General features: G+C 41.2%; 1 protein-coding gene across 1 annotated transcript in view; it reads right to left on the bottom strand.

Moving 5' to 3' along the window:
• The window catches only part of ADGRL2 (adhesion G protein-coupled receptor L2), a 371,310-nt gene that overhangs the window by 299,944 nt on the left and 46,043 nt on the right, over positions 1-25,323 (bottom strand). The window lies entirely within an intron of this gene.

Genomic DNA, 25,323 nt, shown 5'->3' with positions numbered 1-25,323 from the left:
AGCATCAAAAAAAGTAACACACGATAAATTCAATCACGTCCCCGATCAGAAATTATTCTGTATTTGTCCAGCAAAAAGAAGACTAAGGGAGACTTTTCTTCCTTGATTAGTGATCCTAGAGGAGTGCCAGAAATCTTTCCAGGGAGGAAAGAAAAGGTGACTGAATGAATCCAGAATCTCAGTTTGGTGGCTGAGAGCAGGTGAAAAACTGATGAATCCTATGTAGCAGTGGAAGGGCAGTAATAAAATAAATAAATACAAAGCACCAAACTAATTAATCCCTAATCTTCAACAATTAGCTGTTTGAAGAGCACCTTGTTGCCAACTGCCTGTATTGATCATGAAAATTAAGGAAGGTTTCCACCACCACTAAAACCAAATGTCTTTCTCATCCAGAGAGAAAGTAGTTGCCTTTGGAGACCGAATAAAGACAGGTCTGAATTCTTCCCCTACAGTCCATTCTTTCCCAAGCATGGATCCAGTGAGAAAGACAAAGGGCTTATTTTCATTTGCACACCACTGCTTCCTTTCATGCTTTTTTTCCCTTGAAGTGGCATGTGCTCCTTTAAAAGGAGCAGACTCCCGGCTGGCCGTGGGACCCCATTGTTTTCGATCTGCGATTGAAATAAATCTCCTGCAATATGTTTGGTTTCTCTGAAATTTCAAAGTGATGGCCAACACTCAGCTGCAAATGGTTTGAAAGTGATCCTCGCCAGCGCACATTTAAAACTCCCTCATCACTTGCTGGGGAACTAAACAAAACCCTCTCATCATCATCATCATCAGCGACATCCTGATGGAGCTGTACTGTCAGCTCTCCTTATTCAAATCTGGAGACGTTCTTTGGAAATCAACACGGAGAATGTTGGATTTCCAGCTCGTGCCAGGGAGTTTCCACTGGATTCAGCGAAGTCACTTCAGGATTTGGTGTCACAGCTGAGCACTTTGTTCCACAGCTGAGAGCACAGTATCCCCACCCCTACAGGATCTTTCCATCCACCTCCCTCTCTCACTCTCTCCTCTGCTCGCTCCTGGTGTTTAATAACAACCCCAGACATGTTCCTTGCCAAACGAAGCAGACAAGTGTTTCATTGCTCTTTCTTTTTTATTTTTTTTTTTTAAACCCCTCATGTTTACCTTATCTGTGTCTCTCTCTTAAATAAGAGATTTGCATGTGTCTGGGAGCCAAGAAATATTTTCTAGTCTTTCACATAGTTCTGATCTGATCAAAAATATTTTATTAAGAGGAATGAATGTGTAAGGTTATGGAGGAGGAGGAGAGTGGGAAACTGGAGTTACAAATAACTCTAACTGAGTACTCAAGGAATTCTCCAGCCTAAATTGGCTACAGAAATTTGATTTTAAGTTGAGATAGAAGATATTTAATATTACTGAAGGAGACAAAACGAACAACAGCTTTGCAGCAAAAACCAAACCTATGAAGAAAAGCTTATTTTGGAACTGATACCCAGAGTAGTAAAGGAGGAATGAAACCAAACTCACAGCTAAGACACAGGAGCTCTATTCTTGTATCAGTTTTGGTCACTGTGCAGACTCATGTAAGGAACTTCTTTAATGTCTGTATCTAATGAATCAAATTGAGATAGAGATGCCATCCTCAATCCTATTATTATTATTATTATTATTATTATTATTATTATTATATGCCTGGGCCTGGGGCATGGTTTTTGCACAAAAAAGCTGCTAGTTTCAAGAAGAGAGGTAGCATTTGTCCAGTTTAAAATTCAAATGTATTTATAACTAAATGCTAATGGCAATGTCATTTATTCATCAAACAATTCTGCAAGAGGCCATATGAGGCAGTCCATTTTTCAAGACATTTATTGGTGCTGTATGGAGAAAGAAGAGTTAAAAAGTAGCTGAGGTTCCTCAGAAGTTGCAGTGCACCATAAGGTGGTGAATGCTGCCCTCTGCCTCAGCTTGGCAATGGTCACTCATTTAAAAATGGTCTGTTTTCAAAGTGTGGGGGAGGCAGGACAGATGGAGGTTCAACAGCTTTCCTTAATACTTTGGTCTGCAAAAGTTGTGTTAAAAGGGCTCCATGCCTGAAACACTATAATGGTAAAAAGAAATTTCCTCAAGGATTAAAGCTTGTAGATATTTTTAAATTATTTTTTTAAGTATCTACATCACAGAGAAGGAGCTACTTTTTTTTTATACATCTATCTTGAATGGGCCATATAAATGAGTCATGTCAGCACTAAACTCCCAGGTCCGTGGAGGACAGTTTCTTTTACACAGATTTTTTTTTAACGATTTAAGAATAGATATAACTTATTTCAGTATATTATTTTACAGTTTTAGGTGAGATTTGATAATAAAGGAAAGGCACAGTGCTCTTTATCTGCTCACCCAGTGAAGGAAAGCTCGGCCCATTTCACTGAAAGTGTGATTGAGATGTGTGTGTCTGCAGCTCAACCACAACAGCTTTAACTCTGCTAAAGACTCTGCTGACATTATTCTGCTGCAGATACAACGTTGTTCAAGACAGTTTTGGGAGCAACCACCTCAGGAAAAAAATTGCAAGCAGAAAGAAATTTATAGGGCTTTTTGTGCGCTGATTGCACACACTGACATAACTGTAATTAAAAAAAACCAAAACCAAACAAACACCAGCAACTTTAGTCCATTAAAAGAAATTGGAAACCCCAAGTAAACTTCCAAAGGAAGGATTTTTAGGAGTTATGAAGGCAATAGGTGGATTCAAAAGACCCAGTGGAAACAGGTAAAGAGAGCAAAATAGGCTGGGAAACCTCCTAGGGTGCTCTCAGCTGCACTCAACAGTGAGAGTTACACTCACAGAATGAGTCCTAAGAATTTTTTTTCATATAAAAATGAGAAAAATCAAGGCAACTTTCAAATCTTGTGACTCCAGTTTTTTTTCTGAGAAAGGCAAATGTTACACTAATTCCATACCCCTGTAAATAAGGAGATACAGAAAAGCTTTTAACATGGAAAACGCCTCCTTTGCTCATTTATTCAGCAGGGGATATTTAGAATCAAGTGGAAATTACTGCAAGTGACTCTGAGTTTTTCAGCAATAGATGTGCCTGTTTGGGAAAATCAGTTTCCATGTTTTTAGCCACTTACACAGCTTCTGAGGAGGAAAGCACCTGTTTTGAGAGAAGCCACGTAATCAGAACTGATGGCGAGATAGAAAACCCCTTTTTTGCACCAACACTGTGGTTTTGAAACCTGCTGCCCTGCTTTGAGCTCGTAAAAATCCTTTAAAAATCTGCAAAACTAAAATAGAGTTAAAGGAGTTGTTTTGAGGCTCGGTGCAGTCGTGCTCTGTTCTGAGGAGTTTTCACACTGAATTTGGCAGAACACAAAGCTGAACCCAGGTCACAGTTTCCCAGGCCGGGGTCAGAGCCCACAGAGCATCACAGTCTCTGCAGTTTGACAGCAACATTTTGGATTTTATGAGAGGATGTGTTTTGGCCTGTATTGGATGTGACAGACAAGTCCCCGGTTCCAGCTTTTTTTCAGTGGTGTGGCCCAAAATCCGAGTGGGTGGTGTTGGCACTGGCATGGCAGAGGCACTGGGGTTTTGGAGATGCTGTGACCTTGAAAAGATCACTCTGTCCACACGGTGTGATCTGTGGTTAAAGGTGTCCCAGGGAAATGAGAGGGGCTTTGAGGGCTGTCCTCTTGTTTCTCCTCTGCAGCACTATTCACTGATTTACATCTCCCCAAATTCTGAGGGAAGGTATCAATGGGAAAGAGGGCAGGAAAAGGCTGAGGACTTGTCAGGGAGCTTGAGGCAACACAAGGTCATCAGAGTTGAATGTCCTGATATCTGGAGCTGAACATGACAGTGCCTGCCCTTTGGAAGCAGTGAGTTAATGTTTGTTTTAATTTGCTTGTGTGCTTGGCTTTTGTTTTCTCTATTAAACTGTCTGTGTCCCCACCCAGGAGTTTTCCAGCTTTTACCCTTCCAGTTCTCTCCAATCCTGCTGGTTGGGGTGAAACCATGACAGTCCCTCCAATATCTCACATTTCATTTCCATCAGAGCAGAACAAGCCACCACTGGAAAACCACCCTGTGAATGTAAGACATGTCACTGGGAGGGAGCAGTGAGGGTGCTCAGGAGCTTTAGGGGGGTAATTGTTTCACTTCCAGCTTTAAAAATTAACTGTTCTTTCATTCGTTTGAAGCAACCTCCCATTTTTCTGAGTGATTTTGCAATAGGAATTTGGACACATCCTCATATTAAAAAAAAATTGGAGCAGTAAATCAGGCAGTAAGATAAAGAATATCACCTCTGCTAATGAGTATCACTAAAAGTTACAATTAATGTGAATTTTCATATGCAAGTCTGCTTCCACTCACCAAATCCAAAAACCTGACATAAAAGCAGAGCTCTGAAACAGCTGGGTAGCTTGAATCTGATATGAACTTTATCTTTCAGAGAGATATGCTGCACATCTTATAGCCAAAGACAGAGCTTTAATTTTCAAGCCATGAAGAAGGGAGAACACATAGGGAGAATTCCTCATTACTGTGTCAAGGGAAGCTGAGAACATTTGCTTAGACCCCCAATAGGGGTAGGAAGACGTTGAAAGTACTGAAAGTTAGAAGTTAATAATAGATATTGTAGTCCTTTTATGAGTTTTTATTTTCATAACATGCAGGCCCAAAGCAAAAGAGTTCAAGACTTTAAGTGAGGTTCAAGGGTAGGCTTGAAATATGAATAATATGTGAGCAGATGACATTTACGCCTCTAAATTAGAAGGAAGAAATTAAAATGAGTTTATGTGTGAAGACAAAATTAAGCTAATCATATAAATCTGAAGCTATTTATGCATCAATGTCTGGGCAAAAGGATGCAGTTAAAAACCAGCTTGCTGGCAAAGACTTTGGACTTGAAAAGGAACACCAGGGTCTGTAGGAGAAAGAGGAAAGAGCAGAGAGACATTCCCCATTTCCTGGGATATTGGATCTGCAGTGGCCCAGGAGCACTGCTGAAAATGAAGAACAAGCTCTTTTCAACCAGATGCTGAAGGCTGACTGACAGAAGAGAACAAAAATAAAAGATGAGAATTACACTAAATATAATAATATAAATCAAGGGTAGTTTTCACACTTGTAATATCCATCTCAACCATTATCTTTGGATCAGTATCTAATTATTACTTCTGGACTAGGCCTTGTATGCTGGTAATGATACTTTTCGTATCATTTTCATTTGAATTCTTCTTAATGTTTTCTTTGTCTGGGTTCTCTGCCTTAATGCAAATTAACTTTGCTTTTATGTGATGCCCCTGGCAGAGTTTTTGAGAATCATGGCACAGAGTCACATTACACTAATCCATGGCAAATGTGGAAAACTGATGAAAGGACGGTGGCATTTTGGTTTTTAGTGGGTTTTTTAGTTTTGTTTTTTTGGGGGGAAGCAGGAGGGGAATGGACACAGACAACACAGAGGTGATATGTGTTGGCTTGGGTTAATTTTCTGTCAAGTTATCCTGCCAAGATTATATGATCTCTAAACCTGCCATCAGTAAAGCAGGGATGGGGCTTTTGGGATCAGCCAGTTACACAGAATTAGGTATAATGTGAAACTGCACCGTGAGAAGGGAGAAGTCACTTCTGGGCATTTTAGAGAGCTGTGAAATGCCCTCCTAGCTTAAGAAAGAGGAATGAGGCTACAGGCCTGTCAGAAGAAAAGAATTTAAAGTGAGGTTGTGTCTGAGGGGAAGGCAAACCCAGTCAGTGTAGACACAGAGTTTGATCCACAGCTCTCTGAAGTCAAATGTTTTAGTTTACGTCAATGGCCTTTGATTAGGCCCAGAGAGAGCTGTAAGATCCAAGGGCTGCCAGGCTTGGTTACAGCCATCAATACTAGAAATCCCTGAGAGAGTTGCCTTACTAAACTCCAGGCCTTTCTGCTGCAGGACTCTGACTCAGGGCGTGATCCTGAGCAAACCCAGTCCCAGCGGCTCCGAAGGGCAGCAATTCCTCTGCCCATCCTGCAGCACAGCCCCCCTGCTTTGCTGTGCCTGTTGGAGATGAGCTCTGAAAAGGACAAGAGAGCCAGAGACAGTTCCTGGCACAAGAAGCTGTTTCCATAGCCAGGACTGGGCTTCCTCCAGGAGTTGGGAAGGTCGTGCTGGGAGCTGCTCCCAGGGGCTCATCCCAGGAGCTTTCCCTGTGCCCAGGGGGAGCTGGACCCCGAGGCTGTTGTCAGATGAGCCATTTGGCACCACTGAACCCACCAAGTGGCCCCCTAACTTTGAGAGGTTAAACTACTTTGCTTCGTTTTTGGAGCAACTTGTAATAAAACATCTTTTTTTTTTTTTTAGTTATTAATAATAGCCTTTCTGAGCAGACAGAAGCTCAAATGGAAATCATTATTAGAAAATCTCTTAGAAAACAGAAGCTATAACCCTCCTTGCTGCAAGGGATGATCATAATGTTATATATTTGGGAAATCCTTATCTGCAGATCTCCTTTGAAGCTCCCCCTCTTGTTCCCTCAAAGCCCAACTTATATTACTTCGTTGCTTGGGGTTTTTTATGGGGCTGCTTTTTTTGTTTGTTTGTTTGGGTGGTTTTGGTTTTTTTTTAATAAATTTCATAAAGAAATATTTGCAGGATGAACAGAAAATAAATCAACACTAACAGAAAACCAGCAACTTGATTCTTTCTCCTTGCTTCTGCAAAAAAACCCATAAAAGCTCAATTGTCCTCTCAGGACTCCTTGGAAGTCTTAACAAAAGTCTCTAAAAAGAAACTAAATGAAAGACCAGGGAGTTAGCAGCAGGGCAGATCTATCACAGACAAATCAGACAAAACCCTCTTCCCTTCTGACCGTATCTAGGCTTAATTCTGATCTCCTTACTCACGCTGAGTAATAATTCACACCATAACTGGCCCCACCGGAGCTGCTAAAATCACTTGGAGTGAGCCATGAGCCTGTTTGACAAATATCAGTCTGATACACTGAGGCTAAAAACCCAAAGAGCTAACTCAAATATTATTTTTGTAATTATGGAGCCTCAAAAAAATGATTCTGCTCTTTGTTTTTGTTGCAGCGGTTTGTTATCTTCCAAACAGAGACGGGAAGTTTGTAATTTTCTTTTTTTTTGTTTGTTTGTTTTGTTTTTCGTCTTAGCACAGAATCCAGCTAGAAAATTACTGTTTTGTCTTACCTAGAAAACGCAATGAACATACAGAAATACACGAGGAACACACACCTTTTTGACAGAGATATTAAAACAGGAAAACCCGAGGCCAAGTCTCCAGTAGGAACCTCTGTCTGAGAAGTGCATTAGTCAGCAGTGGAACAGGGCTGGGCTGAGCCTGCCCAGTGCCTGCCTGATGCAAAACCCTTCCCTGCATCCTGCACCCTCCTCTTGCTTTGCTCACCCACACGTAGGTGACACTAACCCTGCTTTAGGGGGGTAATTGTTTCACTTCCAGCTTTAAAAATCAACTGTTCTTTCATTCGTTTGAAGCAACCTCCCATTTTTCTGAGTGATTTCGCAATAGGAATTTGGACACATCCTCATATTAAAAAAAAATTGGAGCAGTAAATCAGGCAGTAAGATAAAGAATAATACCTCTGCTAATGAGTATCACTAAAAGTTACAATTAATGTGAATTTTCACATGCAAGTCTGCCTCCACTCACCAAATCCAAAAACCTGACATAAAAGCAGAGCTTTTATGTGTTGCTGCAGAAGTGCAGACTGTAATTTTTTTGTCTGTCTTTGTAAGTTGATCTCTTCTGTGTGTCCTTCTCAAAAAGTTGTTGGGGAGTTTATCCATGTTTCTAATCACATCAAAGGGAGCCACTGGAAAGTGTCAAAAAACTATTGACAATCGAGCAAATTTTGCTATGTTTCAATCTAGCAAGGCTGGACACTGGCACCACGGGAAGCACTCTGAAAGCTAATCAGGATCCTGAGGAAGGCTGTTCTACTCCTAAAATACTGAATTCCTGCTCCATACCACATGCCTATGGATTCATGCCATCACACTCTTCTAGATAAGCGCATTGGAATCAAAGAGAAATCACCTCAAAAAGACCATTCTGGAGAAGTAGTTTAAAGTTCTGAGGAAAAGAACCATGAGATGTGAGGTGTGAGGAAGTGCCCGAGGTGCCAGCAGGACTGTTCAGTGAGTGCCCTTGCACAACACAGCCCCTGGTCCTGCCAAAATCCTGCCAGACTCCTCCCCCAGCAGGAAGCCTGGAAACGAGGCACTCAACCAGTGGAACAAAACCTGCCAGCTTTGCACCACAGCAGGCTGGATACTGTCACCTGGTTATTAATGAATGCTGCTGATTAACCTTCCCAAAGCACTCTGGCACCACACCCACTGTGGGAACCCGCGCTGCTGACGCTCAGGGGAAGCTGCTGACGTAGGGCTGGCACTGGGGATACAGAATATTACTGTACTATGTCACCCCAAGAGGTGACAATGACTTTAAAAGTTGGATATGAACCAGGAAAGCTCTTCCAGAAACTTTTGGGAAAAACGAGGCAGGGAGGGTAAGCTTTTTGAAGGCTTTTTAAAAGATATTAGTGCACAGACTTCACCATAATCTGCATTATATCTCAGGCTGCTGCGCTTGATTGAGAATAAATTAACATTTTGGTCAGAGGGCTTCTTACTATGCCCTTGAATTAAATTTAGTGGAGATCATAACAGCCTCCCACAACTATTCTCATCCACATTTGAAGCCCAAAATTCTTGAAGGTAACGCACTGCTGGAACATAGGAGATGGCATCTAAAGCATTCAGAATTATGTGCCAAGCTCCAAAGAATCAGGGGACCTTAAAACTCTGGCAGAAAAAATAAAACTCATGTATCTACATTTATTTGTACTTGTTTTGTCTTTATTGGTCATACCTCCTAAGCATTTTGAAGCTTGGTTTTCTTTAGAAAATACCAAACAGACATGAAGTCAAGACTTCAGGGAAGGATCGTGGAATAACATGAATCTAAGTCCAGAACATCAAGAAATACAAGATTCTGAAATACTACAAAGTTTGCACTAAGATATTGAGAGCTGGTGATTACAATAAAAGCACAGGGAATAAGCAAATATGAGGAACTCTCTGAATCTTAATCATGAATAGCAGTGAAGAAGGAAAACCAAACAGATCTGAAAGGAAAGTACAGAAAGGACAAATATGAAAAAGAAAAGATTGCACAAAAAGCATATTATAAAGAGGAAAGAAACCCCAAAATTCACCAATATATAGAAGAAACCTCAGCCTCACTTTGCTGCAATAAGATTACTTACGCATTCCTTCACTATGGATTCTGCAGAGCACTTTAAAATTGTTCTGTTTTCTCAGTTTAAGGGAACTGTTACTTTTTAAGCTAAAAGCACATTAAAAAACAAATAAATAGACATTTCTTGCCTAAATCCTCATTAAGGTTGAGATTTCCCACCGAAATGGAGCCAGTTTGACAGCTTGCTGCTGTGGACTGGGGAAACAGCCTCACCCCCCTGCTTTATTCCCTGCCTTCCCTTGTGCTGAAATCCCCACTTGTCTGACACCCCAGGAAAAACTATTCCACTCTCTAATTAAAAAAAAAGGATTTTCCTATCTTCTGCAGATATTTTTTGTTTGTTTTTCAAAAACACTGAGGAGAAATGGACCAAACTGCTTCATAGTCCCACAAAACCTCACCATTAAAATATTGCTGGAGCCATGGAGGTGACAGACATTTGGGTTTTGTGCCTGTTCTGTTCATTCTACTGCTATACCCATTTAATTTCATTAAATGAAAATATTAAATGCAGTTCCATTCTCCACATAAATAATAATAAAAAAAAATTAAAGGGGAAGGTTATAGCTTCCTGTATAAACTTCTAACAAAAGTGGGATATGAGAACTAAAGCAAGTTTCCCTCTCACTTCCACACTAAGGACTGACACTGTATGAGCACAGGTCAAGACAGGCTATCCAGAATCAGCTAGACTGAGGACTGAGAACAGAAAAAATCACAAATCACCATATTCTGCCTTGATTTACACTCTTGCAACCTGGTTGGCATTCACTGCTTCAGCAGGAGAATTTGGATTTTGTATATACATTAGGAAACAAGGAAAGTCTAATACGAGATTGCTGCTATTATTTAAAAAAGGATCTGGTTTTGTTCTCTTCTGTTTCTGGAGGGGACAGATTTATTTTTGAGTGGTCTTATAACGGGATGAAAAATCTGTCCATAGAAGATTGTCCATCACTTTGCATTAGACAAAGATTTTTCTTTGGGCAACAAAAAACCAAATAAACAAAACCTAAAACACAACCAAAAAAACCAACTGAAAAACCCAACAAAATCCAAGCTTACTGCTGAAAACAAAACTTAGTTTCTAATATTAAATCCTGACTCTTACTCATAAGAGGAGTCTCATTACTATCCGAGGTTCAAAGGGGACATGGTAGGATTCAGGCTATTAAAACCAGAGATTATTCCAAAGTTACCATGTGGTTTTTATTTACAGAAACAGAACAAAAGGGACTGTAATTGAAAGAGATCATTTAAATAAAGGCAGCGTCCTGCTTATGCAGATAGTGCACTTCTGGAGATCCACACGTGCCCAGCCAGGGCCTCCAGTCCTCCCTGGCTTCTGGGATTACACCCAGGAACACAGCAGGCCCAGAGCTCTTGGCTCCTGTGGTGGGGAAAAAAAAGTGTTTTTCCCCCTGGAGTTAAAAAAATGGTAACCCCTGAGAGGGTTATGTAATGTATTATAATTTTTATTTGTGTAATAATTGTAATATAATTCCCTTCCCCCATACTGAGTCTTGTGTTGTGCCCGGAAAACCCCTCTCACACTGGGGCGAGTTGTGGGAGGGGGGCTTGGACTTGGAAATTGGATTTTTGGGGGTCTCAAACTGCCCCAGCCCCCGTGCCAGGATTTTCTGGGTGTCCAGGCTCCCCAGCACAACCCTGGGAGTCGCCAGGCACAAGGGGAGCCTCTGCTCAGCTGCCTCTCAGGGAATTTGTCTGTGTTTCATCAAATACAGCACATTCCCGAGAAATATCTGAGGATATCTGATGAACTGATATTTCCCTGATCATTTCCCTTATTGTTCCTTTTCGAGAGACAGGGGAAATTATTTAGATTGCTTGTTAAAAGAAACAAACACAGGAAATGAAACCGGGTGAAAATAATTTCTTAATTTTGAGGGTGCACCGAGGTGGAACAATCCTCACCAAAGATAACTGGCAACGTAAACACGCTGATTTCAATCAAGAGCACTTTTCATAAGAATATTTCACTCCCTAGTTGCTGCTGATGGCTCCCTGATCCTTTCAGAGGTGTGCTACCCATTCTGGAACACACAAGAGTTCGAGTGTTGCATAATTACACAGAACAGGCCCTGTACAAGAATATCCTGTTTTGCTTCCTGTACACTCACTGGGGTGGCTCAGCTGAATCCTTGGCAACATCGAGCTCCATGAAGAAAACATCAAGACTCCTTGCTGGTAGGAGTTTTTTTACCTAGGGCTTCTCAGCAGTTGGGCTGTTTAGCCCCAGTGTTGGAGCAGACAATCACCCCATTGTTTACTTGCTGCTCAGAAGGAGCATTACTGCTTTTCTTCACTGTCCACGGGCTCTGTAATCTCAGCAGTCATGTTCTCTCAGCAGTGAGCCTAAATATGAGCTTCCCAGAGGAGCTTCAAATCCATGACATAGATTAGCATCACTGGGGTTTGACGCTGCCTCTGACAGATTCCACAGCAATTAACATTTTAAACCGTGGGCAAGACCGAGATTATTTGACGGGCGCTCGCTGCTGGCCCCCAAATCGTGAGAAATCAACAGATTTCAGGGGTATTCTGATGAAGTGAATAGGCTGGGGAGGACAATGTATCTTTCAAAAACCCCTGTCAGCGTTGCTTCATCTCATTACATATCACTATATCTCTGAAAAAAGGAGGGATTCAATTGTGCGACGGTGAATCACGAAACTTCCCAAACATCCAAGGAACACACATGCCACTACAAATTAACCATTAGCACTGCCTGGTATTCATCCTTTCTGTCACACACTGTGGGAAGCACGCCTTATTAGCATGGAAGCATGGAGCAACAGCATCCCAGTGTACTTAACATTCGCTTACCTTGGAAAAAAAAGAGCACACAATTGCAGCCTGAAACAAAACCCCCAGCCCTCAAAATGCTGCTGCTCTGTTCCTTCCCACATTTAATCCCGGGATTTAAAAATTACAAAATTGAATCCCAAATCCTTTTTCTTTCCCCTCTTCCAGTTGGCTGTTTTTTACAATGAAATGTACTTTTTGCGTTTTTAATCAGCTTTAATCATAAACGAGGCAGCTATTGCAGGGTTCCCCCTTCACACACTCCTTTCTTGGTTTTGAATTTCAATAGTACCCTCGACTGGGGGTCTTCCTAGATCCCAGATGTCGAATTATATGGTCTGTCCTATTCTTCTTGGAGGGACATTCTCATTCCCTGTTCAGTCTCACAGGAATCTGAACAGCTACTCTGAAATCACCCACTTCTTCCTTAGTTGTGTTACAACTGAACCTAATTTTGGCATCTTGATTATTAAGAAATAGTTCTCCTTGACTTAACAATTTCTTAGAAATTCTTAGAAATATCTGGTCTTTCTTTCTTTTTGTAATATGAAGCACCCTGTGCAAACCCTTAAAAGAATATCTACATTCAGCATCAGTGTTCCTGTTTGAGGTCCTGTGCGGTCCATAAAACCTCAAGAAAGGGGCCCACTTCCCAAACCCATCCTACTTACATGCTGTTTTATTTAAGAATCAAGAGTACATTTTACAGCCACTTTGCCATGTTAAAAAACAAGAGAAACATAAAAGTGACTTTCAGGGGGGAGGGTGGACTTATGTTTTGTTTCACTAGCTTCTTTCAGAGTAAACTTGTAAAATACAAAGATATAAATGCCAAGGAATCCTGTAAAGGCTAATGGAGTGGGAAGCCAGAGTCTCCCGCTGACCCGGGAGCAGAACTGGCATTTTAAGGTTGCACTGCTTTAGAGGACATTTTATACAGATATGGATTCGAAATTTCACGTTTTCCCAAGTGAAACACTTGAGAAATCACTCCCAGTTCAAACAGCAACAGAGGCAGAGAAGGGTGACACCGTGTGAGGTGTTTAACCAGCAGAGCAGTTCAGATATTTAACAATGCACCAAAAAGGCAAGTCCTGGCCCTTGGCACCCCTGCTAATATTATTATTAATGACGTATTTCCTCATCCTATCAGTGTTTGAATGGATGTAAGAAGCAAACAATGCCGCTCTGAAGGATATTACAGCCATACTACAGCCTGCCATCTTTCTGGGATTAATAAAAGAGGAACCAGCCCTACCAGTGAACTTTGTCTTGTATGTCCTCAAGACAATTTTGTTTTTGGATAGATTACATGGTCAGCAGTTATCTGGCTTTGGGAGGGACCATTTCTTCAGAGATATTGAGGACCCTGTTGAGCTACATGGCAGCAGTCATAACCTCCCTTGTTCTTACAAAAGAAAAAAGTAATCTTTTGAGGCTCAACCATATCAGCAACCCATTGAGTTATTGAATAATCTCAGGCTACCTGCAGGCTCAGGCACAGCTCTCAGCATTCATTGTACTGTGATTGCTGTTTCGTAATTGGCTTTCAAATTATAAAAATATAACCCCCTTATACTTATCATAGCTGTAAAACTATCACATCAGATAAGGCAGGAGCTGAAGTTCATCTCAAGCCATCTGAGCTCGCCTGTAATGTTACAGACTTGTGAAGTTCTCTGCTCTTGTGCAAGAGTGGCAGCTCCCAAGGCCGGGTTTCCCAAGCAGGCAGCTTTATTAGCACTCTCAAAGGGCTGGACTGAACTCCCATTGTTCCTGCTGCACCAGTTTACAGCAACATCTGCTGGGTAACCCAGAGCTGCAATAACAGAAACCCTGACACGCCGAAGTGACAGAACAATATGAGGCACGGCCATGGGAAGGCAGGGGTTAGATAAGAGGATAAGGGAAGGCTTTCACATCAAAGACTCTGCTTTGCAGTGACACCTACCCCGTGCTACTGCCTGGGCCATTGATTTTGTGTCCGGGTTGCCAGTTCATCTACAAGGCTCCCCAGCTTATGAGGGTTTGTAGCAGAAACAATAAAGTCAGGTGGCAGTTTTGTATGCCCTGGGGGAGAAAATAGATCTGCACGCTGGAGAAAATGATAGAAAAACTAGAATGATTTTACCCTATTCCACAGCCATTTATTGCTTCAGCTGGCATATAGTTTAAGTGCAGCTTATAGTGTTAGTGCCTCAAATTTGATGGTCAAAATTTCCCCCCCTCTTTAAGAGGAAAAACGTTTAAAAACCCACATTCCCATTAGTTAGTCAATAACAAGAATATTTGCTTTGATAGTCCTATTGACACACAACAGTGAGGCAGGGTTTGTTGTTTTTTTTGCTGTGGCAGGAGTATCTTTAGGGCAAAATCTCTGGGAGAAACACTATTAAATACTTAGCCTGGACAAAACCTTCTTGCAGAGGAAATTTCAATTGCTTTTCAGCTGCACTGTGGTTTATTGTTTGCTGTAAATCATGCCAGAGCCTGAGCTACATACCACGGTGTCTGTTAAAAAATCATTACGGTGCAATTAAAAACAATGCTAAAAGTGGAATTTCCCCCCCCCTCCCCTTTCTCTGTCCAACTGCTGCACGTTTCCTCTGAGCCTTTCATGATTATCTGCTGCAGCTCTGGTCAGGAGATACAGCTGTCATGAAACACTCAACAGATGGCAGTGCCTGGGTGATGCTTCATCCATTTTTGGATGCTCTACTGACATTTGAGCTCATGCCTTCTATAAATGCTGTCATGCCCCTGACTCTTTTTAGCCAACACAAGCCTACAGTGTGCAGTGACAATATTCATCTTTCCAGAGGAATAGAGATAAATTGAACTGCCCTTATGAAAAGCAATATAAAATACTTAAATTTAGTGTCCTTTAAAACTTTTAACCGTTATAGATAGATATGGCTAGAAAATAGATAGACTGATAAATTGGTAGATGGATCTCCTTTCTTACTGCTGTTTTATCCTTAAGCTATTTTATTCTTATAAGGCTCTTCGGAGATTGATTTAGCTCACAAAGAACAGCAATTTCTCTCCAGTTTTAGGAAACTGCCAGGAACTGGAGTGCTTTGAAAAGGAATTGATTAGCACAACTTCTTTAAAAAGAAAGGGAAACAGCCAAAAGATACACAATATCTTTAAGCTTCTCAGGTAGTAAAGGCTCCTTAGCCTTTTATCTAAAATTAAGTGTTAAAGCTTATTCCTTGTGCATTTTTATATAGCTAGAGTAAAACTGGAAGAAGTATCAGCTTGTGGAATGGGAGATACGAGTGCCTTTGTGTTTGTTTTTGGTTTCTGTTTGTCCTAAAACAGCTTTATAATGGTGCCACCTGATATAATTGCTCGGTACAAAGCCACCGTGGCAATCCCCGGATGTGCCCCACATGGGACACCACATTTATGCTTCCCAAGGCTCAATCCCAGTCACCGTGGCTGCTGATATCAAAACAAACAAGAGATAAGAGGAGATGGAGGGAGAAGAGGTGGATGAATTCATGTACTTAATCACAGGGATTAAGAGAGACATCTTGGGAATGGCGGGTGCTGGTATTTTGTCCTGACCTAGGAGTGGTGGCTGAATTTTTCTCGTGCTGCTTCAAGCACAACCCACTCTAAATGCAGGATGTTCAGAGGCTATCACTGCAAACACAGCTCATGGGTTTCACTGCAAGCATTTGATGATGCCCTTCACTCTGAGGCCTATTTTTTTCAGGTTGTTAAGAAGGATGTGCTGTACAAGTTAATTCATACCCTAACAGTGATGAAAGAAAATGTAAGGGTTGGTTTGCCAACAGCCCTTGCTGAGCACCCAGGAGATGTTTAACCAAGCACTTAGGTAAGCAAGACACACCTTCTAGTGTGATGAAAAGGAAACCAAAGTTAGGAAGTATGATCTAATTCTTCAAGCCTAAACTTATATTTAGCACTGGAAGTATTAGCAGAATGATGCCGTAGCAGTGTGGGGGTACAGTGAGAAGCAGGACTCACTTTTTACAGCTCAGCAGGAGATCATATCCCATGTGAAGTTATGCAAGTTATTGAGATCTCTTAAATGACCTTAATAGAAACTAACTCCCACAAACACAAGTCATTATTTACTAACACTAGCCATGTTTGGCTACTACAGAATACAGCTGACTGATTAACTACTTACAGAGTCCCAATTAGCCAAAGGACCTCCAGATTGCTGCCTTTTCACTCCCTCAGGTTTAAGGGCAATGACTGGACACAGGGTGATTTCAGTCCCTTTTTATACAGTATTCCTGTTATCCCTCAAGGGTTAGGACAGCAAGGGAAAGGGGCTCTCTGTCTATACCTGAGCCTATAATTAATCAGTAGGATCACAGCCACTTATCTTCAACATAAACTGCAGGGTTTGCCTGTTCAAAAGCTTCATTTATCGAATGTTTGATTCCCAAACTGCACCTCTAGAGACAGGAAGGTACCAAGGGAATCTAAAGCTGATATCTTAGCAGTGCCTATTGTTTCACTGGGCTGTGCAGGCCGTGTCTTTGCTCCATCAGGACAGTCAGAGGTGGCCAGCTGATCTGCACTAACACAATTAATAAGCCTTTGGACCTCAGAGAGCAGTAGGAACATACAGGGTTCAGGCTGGGCACAGTCACATGTATACCTGTATGTCTGAGCATTGGAAATGAAAGAGATGCTAATGCTGGATTTTAGAGGGTTAATCTTCTCTCTCAGTGCTCAGAAGTCCTGTTTTCACTCTGCACCCACACCAAAACTGCAGACAGAGATTCTCATGAGTTCCTGCCTTTAAGACAGCACTCTCCTCTGGGGCCTCAGCAAGTATCAAAGAACATGTAATATATGCATTTATTATAGGTTCACATCCTTAAATACTCTCTTACTTAAATAGTATTTATCTCATGTTCCAGAAAAGCATGTGCTCTAGCTGCAGCCATATCATTTGCTGTTTTGCTGATCTGTGCCAGGGCATTCATTATCTAATATATGAAGAGAGTGAAGTAAGAAAGCATGGTTCTTGGCAGCACTGACTCCAGCATTTAGAAAGTCTTTTGTACTGGTTGCAGACACTTTATCTTATATCAAGAAGAAAGAGAAGGATACAGAAGAAACTATAGCAGGATTTTGATCTGTAATTTTTCAGCTTAAGCCATGGAGAAGCCTGCAGTGCATCTGTGTATCTGTGGGTCTGGACAGCATTACTGTTCCATGGAGCATTTCCCATCCCATATGTTTATCCCACACAGTTTCATGGAGATATATTAATGAGTGGAACATTACCAGTGGTTATAGTTTCATTCTAAGTTAAAACCTCAAGAACCACCTGTTATGCACTTCATACAAACAACAGCATAACTTGGAAGCTTTCACATAAATTCTAGCTGTAAGTCACCACATGAGACATTGATTTTCCTTGTAAAAAAAGGGTAAGAGTAATCCCTTTCTTTCATATGTACATGGCTTTGCCTTATTCCAGCATCATTAACTTGGGGAGTGGGCATTTCATGTTTTTCTTGGCTTTTGGTGACAGATGAGGTTATAGAAGTTTGAGCCAAGAGCTGCATGATAATGGTTACTTCTTTTCTTATATCATTCTTGACCATATAACAATGTAAAATGATAAAGGACTGACAGCATAAACACTGGAAAAAGCAGTAACAAACACCCTGCAAACACACAAAACAGCAAAGCTGAGCAAAAAAATCACCCTGCAAAGATTCACAAGCCACAGCTGATCTGTTTGAGACTACACACAATAGGGAGCTTTCTAGTACTAATCTGTTGTGACATTTTATAGAAACTAATTCTTTCACACAAATAAAGGTCTAGTTTGGAACAATTTTTATTCAGGCCATCAACATCATTCCTGATTTGACGTGATTCTCAAATAGCATATTTTTTTTTTCTGTTTGTGGTCTTCACATTCTGCATAAAAGCAAGATAAAACCAGCAAATGCAGCATTCATGGGAAACCCAAAATATTGGGCATGTACAATTTAAACAGATCTTAAGGCAGGACAATCACATAACAGAGAGAACTTGGAACAAGAATTACCAATTTCTATGGATTTGATGTATGTAAGTGTATTCACATCCATGCTTGTGCAGCCAGAATTTTAACAAAATATTGTTTCATCAGTACATCACTTTATTACAGGATTCAGTCTTGACATGGGCTATAATTTTGGTGTTACTATTTTTACTCCTGAAATCTCTTCAGAGCATATGGCAACAAGCATTGCTAGAATTTATGTGCAAATGCCAAAATCAGTTCTGGATGGGTTCTCCCTTGCTTATTATACCAGATATTATTGCTGTTCTAGAACAGTGGGAAAAGTAGAGCCAATTCACTTCCCTTCTCCATTAACTTGCAGTTTTTACTCCTTCCTTTCCCCCCAAGAATACTAAATCTATAAGCTCATCATCAGTAACTGGCTGAAACCCTTAAAAAAAATGTTGTTTGACAGTTTTAGGGTTTTTTTGTGTGGCTTGAGCAGCAGCCCTTCTGTCCATGTTTCACTGGGTTACTCTGAAAAGCAGCTCTTTGCATGTGAGGAGGCAGATGCTGGTGATTTGGGCAGCCCAACACACCACAGCACTTTTACTCAGCTGATGGTTAATGATTCACCATTGAATGCAGTTCCTCTCTCCTAACCCTGGGTTCAGGCAGAGGCAGCTGCTCTGAGGGGTGCAGGGATGCTGAACTTGGGGCCACAGGCAGGGCAGAGCTGCCTTTAGTGCTCTGGCTGCTGGACCCAGCTGGCCCCTCACTCAAGCACTGCAAAGGAAGGAGAGAAACACTTTGCTTCCCCTCAGAGAGGTCCTGAACAGAAGGCACAATTATTCAATTATTATTCCAATTATTCCAATAATTAACAGCACGTTCCCAAACTTTGGTGGATGCAAACGATTCCATCCACTTTATTATCTAAAGAAAACTCTGATGACATTAGAAGCATATAAAAAAGAGGAATCATACTTGAAATCATTTTTAATACCAACATCCCCCAAGTCTGATCACGAGGAAACTGGGTCAGGGTTTCTAAACCATTTTCTTCTGGAAATGAGAGATTAATTTTTGATTTACCTCCACTTTTAAACACGTAGGGGGAGAGATGGAGGAGAGTTTGTAGGCTTGTAGGACAGGGCAGAAGCTCGTGTATGGTCTCTCTCTAGCAGGAGACTTGGCATTATTGAGGCAGGAGGTTTACTGTTCCCCAAAATCCCAGCTCCAAGTGCTTAAAGTAAAGTAATATTCCCTTTCTCCAGCAAACTCTAATGCAATGTAAACCTTTAGACTTGCTTTAAATTTTTCTTTCCATCACTTAGAAGGAGACGGCCTGCAAGTGCTAGAAATGTTATCAAACAGCTCACTTTAAAAAAAGGCATCTTAAATAAAAAAATCCTTTCCTAGTGCAATGATCTATTTTCATTTTTGTTGTGGAGATCTGACAGCAAGTAGATTATGGCAGAACTGCATTTACCTCCAGTTTCTGTGAACATCTGTAAATTAGGATTTGCAAGAAAAGAAGTGGATTATGGACTTTCATTACAATTACAGAGCTACAGAACAACAACTGTTGCCTAGTTATGATTATAGCTAATCCTTTCATTGCCCACAGTGGACCAAAAAATGTTCATATCTTAACTGTAAAAGTAGGTGTCTTCTGTCATCAGCAGCTTTCAAAGCAGAGATATCCAAGCCCCATGCAATTTCAAAAGACCAGATTCTGTGTCAGGACTTCACATCTTTTTGGGCTCTTTCCACATCTAAGAATACAAAATCACTTTATAATTATTACAGGATTCAGTCTTGACATGGGCTATAATTTTGGTGTTACTATTTTTACTCCTGAAATCTCTTCAGAGCATATGGCAACAAGCATTGCTAGAATTTATGTGCAAATGCCAAAATCAGTTCTGGATGGGTTCTCCCTTGCTTATTATACCAGATATTATTGCTGTTCTAGAACAGTGGGAAAAGTAGAGCCAATTCACTTCCCTTCTCCATTAACTTGCAGTTTTTACTCCTTCCTTTTTCCCCAAGAATACTAAATCTAAATTGCATCATTTGACTCATAAATATAAATATTTAGCCAAACTATTTCCAAGTCTCTTATAAATCTAAAGTTTATTCTGAACTATCAGAATATCTTTTTGTAGTCTAGGTTGATTCTCAAAGACACGACTTTACTTCCAAGTGTTGTTTTCCCTTAAAAGCTAAACAGGATAACCACACACAGCTCCTTGCCAAGCTGTACCAATTTTATATTTCCACAATCAGGTTATGTTAAACTTGGACTCTTGTATTTTTTAAGCATCTCCCTGTCATGTTTTTGCCTTATACTTCAACCTTCAAACACACACACAAATGAACAATTGGGAAATCCCTGGGATGCTTTTTCTTCAAAGAGATACTACCTAATAAATATGACATTAAATGCCAAGTAAATTTATGAAGAAGTTCTATTCAGCCTCCATGGTTTTTACTCTGGCAGCCTCCAAAACTCAGATGCTTCTTTAAATGCCTTTTTTGGTGTGATCAGTGGATAGTTGTGGTGTAAGAAGTGCTTATACTTGCTGGTGTTTGTAAACAAAGACTGCAGAAGAAAGTAGAGGCTCTCCTCCTCCTCCCTGCTGTTCCTTGGCACCCCAAGGATCTCACACAGCCAATTCTTCCATACAAGATGGACTCATGAACAGTTTAATTTCTTCAAAACCTGCTCAGGTGATCCCTGGCTCCTGGAGCACCTCAAGTCTGGAGGCATTTTCAAGTTAGGCAGCAGATGTCCACAGAGGCCAAAATTGTTGTGGTTTTTTCTCACACAGGGAACTGTGATCCTTCAGATTTCCAGTCAAGGCAATCCATGAAGTTCCTTACAAAGGAGTTGAAATACCCTGGTGCCCTGAGGATTCCTACATTTTCCTTATGGAGAAGGACTCCAAGTTCTGAATCCTCACATCCTTCTGATGCAACAAAATACCCTCTCAGTGAAAACCCAGCCCCTCTGTCCAGGATTCACAGAGCCCTGGTTGCTTTGGTAACTGCTTAGCTTAAGGGAATTTTGGTATTTTCCAGGTTTTGCTAGTTATGATTAAGTGTATTTAAGTTGGGTTTTCAAAGTAGGTACTTCCCAGCTTCATAGCTAGACAGGTCTAGTAGGTTTATCTGTAAGAAGTTAGTTGAAAGGAGAATAACAAGACATGCCCTGATTATAAGTCACCAAAACATGTCAATGCTGAGGTCTAGTTATCTTGTCCTCAGCAGAAAGAGACAAGTTTTCACCTCTGCAGCAACTTAAGAGAACTTAATATCTCATAGACCGGGAGTGAAAGACCTGAAACTATTGGATAAGAGCAGAAAAAAAAATGCTACAGGGATAGAAACAGTTTTGCTTTAAAGGGCCTAGTCATTTAATTACAGAAGATGAATCAAGGCTGCAAGTGGCATCTGGAAAATAGTACCCAGGACTGGGCTTACCTGTTGCAAAGTAGGACATAAATAGATCCCTGTGATACAAGGAGGTGTCAGCTGCCAGGGAGCACCTGAGCACCAAGGTTTGACACACATACCAGTGCTGTCCTGGGCCACTGAGCAGGATCATTTCATTCATATAAGTAGGCATTAATTTCTGTGATAGCATCAGATCCTACAGAAGGTGGAGGAAAGCAGAGGGAACACACCAAAGGCACCCAGGCTGTGAGCCTGGCACAATAACCCACCCAGCCCCTGAGCCTGGCACAATAACCCACCCAGCCCCTGAGCCTGGCACAATAACCCACCCAGCTCTTGATTTCCCCCCTTCCAACTGTGTGAACTTTCATAGAATCACAGAATCAGCTGGGTTGGAAGGGACCTCCAAGATCATCAAGTCCAACCCTTGATCCAACCCCGCTGTGGTTCCCAGCCCATGGCACTGATGCCACATCCAGTCTCACCTTAAAAACCTCCAGGGATGGAGAATCCACCCCTTCCCTGGGCAGCCCATTCCAAGGGCTGATCACCCTCTCTGCAAAGAAATTCTTTCTAATCTCCAACCTAAACCTCCCCTGGCACAGCTGAAGACCCTGAGCCCTCTTGTCTTGCTGAGAGTTGCCTGGGAAAAGAGACCAACCCCCCCCTGGGTCCCCCCTCCTGTCAGGGAGTTGCAGAGAGTGAGGAGGTCTCCCCTGAGCCTCCTCTTCTCCAGGCTGAACAGCCCCAGCTCCCTCAGCCTCTCTCCCAAAGCCAGGCAGTCTGTGTGCATAGGCCTGACCCATCTATGACAGAGCAACTTATCTCTCAGGGTGCTTAAATTCTTCCTCAAACACCTTCTCATTTGCTAATGTATTCTCTGTGTTGATTAAATAGTTTTGTTGTTGTAACAGAGGCACTGTCACACTTCCCAACCCCGCTGCACTGACACCAGTGTGTGGGCAGACAAAAATGAGTCATTCCTTACCACATACTCAAGTCTAGCTCGCTTTTGACTAACCTCAGAGATAATAATTTCTTGAACCTTTTAATACTCTTGTGCTGTGTTTTATTTTTGCCAGATGTATCAGCTTTAACGTTGTCCAAGTGTGATTTTTCTGCCTCTGTTTGAAGTTCTCAGGTCCCCTTCCTAAGAACTATTCCTGTCCTTAGCAACATTCATGACATTTTCCCACCAAATATATATTAACATAAACTCACAGACTTTGCTATTATTCTCTCCTCGTGAGAGCAAAATAAAATTTCTAACCCACCATACGTCTTGTAAAGCCTTTCTAGAGAACTCTTAACCCTTCAGCCAGATTTCATAAAAAAATAATTTTTCATTATTGCATGTGATTTAGTAAGACTATTAAGTGATATAGTTTTGATTTTTGCAAAATACAGCCTCTGAAAATGGGCCAACACACTAAGCACATTAATAAATATATATAGCATGGTTTTATAAAGAACTGTGTCTTATTAACATTTTTTCCTTAAACTTCTAATCACATTACAGTCAGGATTCTGTCCACTGCTTCACTACTTGGTCCTTTGTTTTTCTACAACTAGATACTAAACACAAGAACTAGAACTACTCGACAAGTAGCATACTTTTGCATTTTCTAGGAAAAAAAAAAAGAGTCCTAAAATCAGGTCAAAGTCTTCATATAAGCACTGCCCAAAGAGTATATGTTCTTAAAATTTCTGTACACTAAGGTTCCTTCCAAAATAATTATCCTATATGCTAATTTTCTGCAAAGTTTCCAATCAAAAGAGAACTTTATTGACAATTTACTCAAAAAAAAGTAAAGACAGATAAAACGGTGTTTAACATTTTAACAGTTGGATGTACCCTCCTCCATCCCAATAAATTTTCTCTCCCAAGTATTAACTACTGTTTCTGGTACTTCTCAAGGAAAAAATTTGCTCTGTTGTAAGATTTCTTGGAAGTAAAAGGGGAAGTAGAGGTATTGAATTTTTTTGGCAATGCCACCTCTAAAGATTGACTGTTTGGATCTTCACTGTAAAGCCAAATGTGGCCTTTGACAAAAATAATCTGACATCTCAGTTGCCACAGAGGACCTCAGTTCTGCTGTTATCCCCTCCAAATATTAGAATCAACCCATGACCTCAATAAGAAAAGTGTGGACACTGGAAGCAAAGATGAGCATAATTAAAGTTGACTGTGGGGGAAAAAAAATGTGTGTCCTTAATGACACTTATGCAAAGTGTTTACAGGCTGAAGAGACCACATACTTGTCTGGTTCCTATCAGATTGTTTCTAAGGAAGAAGCTAGAAATATTTGTTTGGCAACCAGTTATTTTGTAATGAGGTCAGTATGTTCACTGCATTTGTTTTTCTCACTGTAATAGTTGCACACCTTCAACTAAAGGCCAAAGACTATTATTCCACAGTATTAGCAAGAAGATTATGAAAATACAGAACAGAGGTTGCTTAAGACTATAATACACTGGACAAAGGCATTTGGAAACACTGAAAGTTAAAAGGTTTAGAGATAATGGTAAATATTCGATTATGCAAAAGAAATATTCTGTAAATATATGTGAGTTACTTGATATAGCTGTATATGGAATAATTTGTATTTAATCTGGAATTCCTCATATACTACCCACGGTAGATAATAACATTGTTTGGCTACACTTTAGACCACAGCACTTCAGGAGAAGTTTGGTTTGTGAGTCTGCCCTTGTTTCCCACACACAATTCCCGTTACCAAGGACCCAGGGTGGGGTCCTTCCTCAGGGATGGAGGGACAATAACCTGCTTATCCTGTGCATTTGGGCTGGGGAATGCCACTTGTGCAGAGGGAATTGAACGAACCGATTTTCATCCCCAGCTGGCAAAATGTTACCTTGGCAATACTGCAGTGTGATAAGTGCATTATCGCTCAGATGTGACTGGGTAAAAGCAATATGGTCAGGCAGACTTTCAGAACTAACAGGAGTAGGAGAATGGGGAAACCAAAACCAACTCTGAAGACTTTTTCCTCTCCTTGAACGTCGGGTGTCAACCTCAGTGTGGTGATCACAGGAAATACTTTCCATTTGTGATTGAATAGCAGTGATATCTCCTTCTTTATTTAGGATCCTTTCATCTCTTCAGATCGAGTGCTTTACAGGCTTTAGATGAAGATCACTCCCTCACATCCACCCACCAGTGACACGCAGACAGCCTCGGGGATGCCAGCAAAGACTGCCAGCACTGCCAAAGAGCAGGTTCCAAAAAGGGGAAGTAAAAAAAGGATTAATCCAGCTGAAACTACGGGGGAACAGCAGAAAGGACAACATAATGACCCAAAATGGAACTTGGCCAAGACACCGGGCTTAGCAATCACGCGAGGAGCTGAGCAAATGCCACAGTTCAGTTTCGTGTCTCATCAGCCACAACAAACCCAGCCAAAACACCGCTGATGAACTCATTCAGTCCTCCTCCTGCTTCTGCAAGTGGCGAGAGGTGTCAGCTATTCATTTGCCAACAGCCCCGACTGCAACACCCAAGTCTCCATTGTTCTCCTTCCCAAGCCACGAACAACCCGGTTCTCTTAATAGAGTGTGACAAAGTCGCAGGGCAGGATGGCTAAAGAGACAGGCATTTGAGAGGATAACGATCTGTCAGCAGGGCTGGGGCAAAGGGAATTTACAGGAAGATTAACTGATGTTTATGGCTCTTCTCATTCGTGAGAACAAAGTGCTGCTCCTACCTGCCACCAATTCAGTGATTTCGAGAAGAAAAAAAAGAAAAAGGAAAA

The sequence above is a fragment of the Neopelma chrysocephalum genome, unplaced genomic scaffold (genome assembly GCF_003984885.1).
Source record: "Neopelma chrysocephalum unplaced genomic scaffold, ASM398488v2 Primary Assembly neopelma1_64, whole genome shotgun sequence".
In the NCBI taxonomy this organism is placed as follows: domain Eukaryota; kingdom Metazoa; phylum Chordata; class Aves; order Passeriformes; family Pipridae; genus Neopelma; species Neopelma chrysocephalum.
Note: the sequence above shows the minus strand (reverse complement) of the source record. Positions and strands in the feature narration are given on the sequence as shown.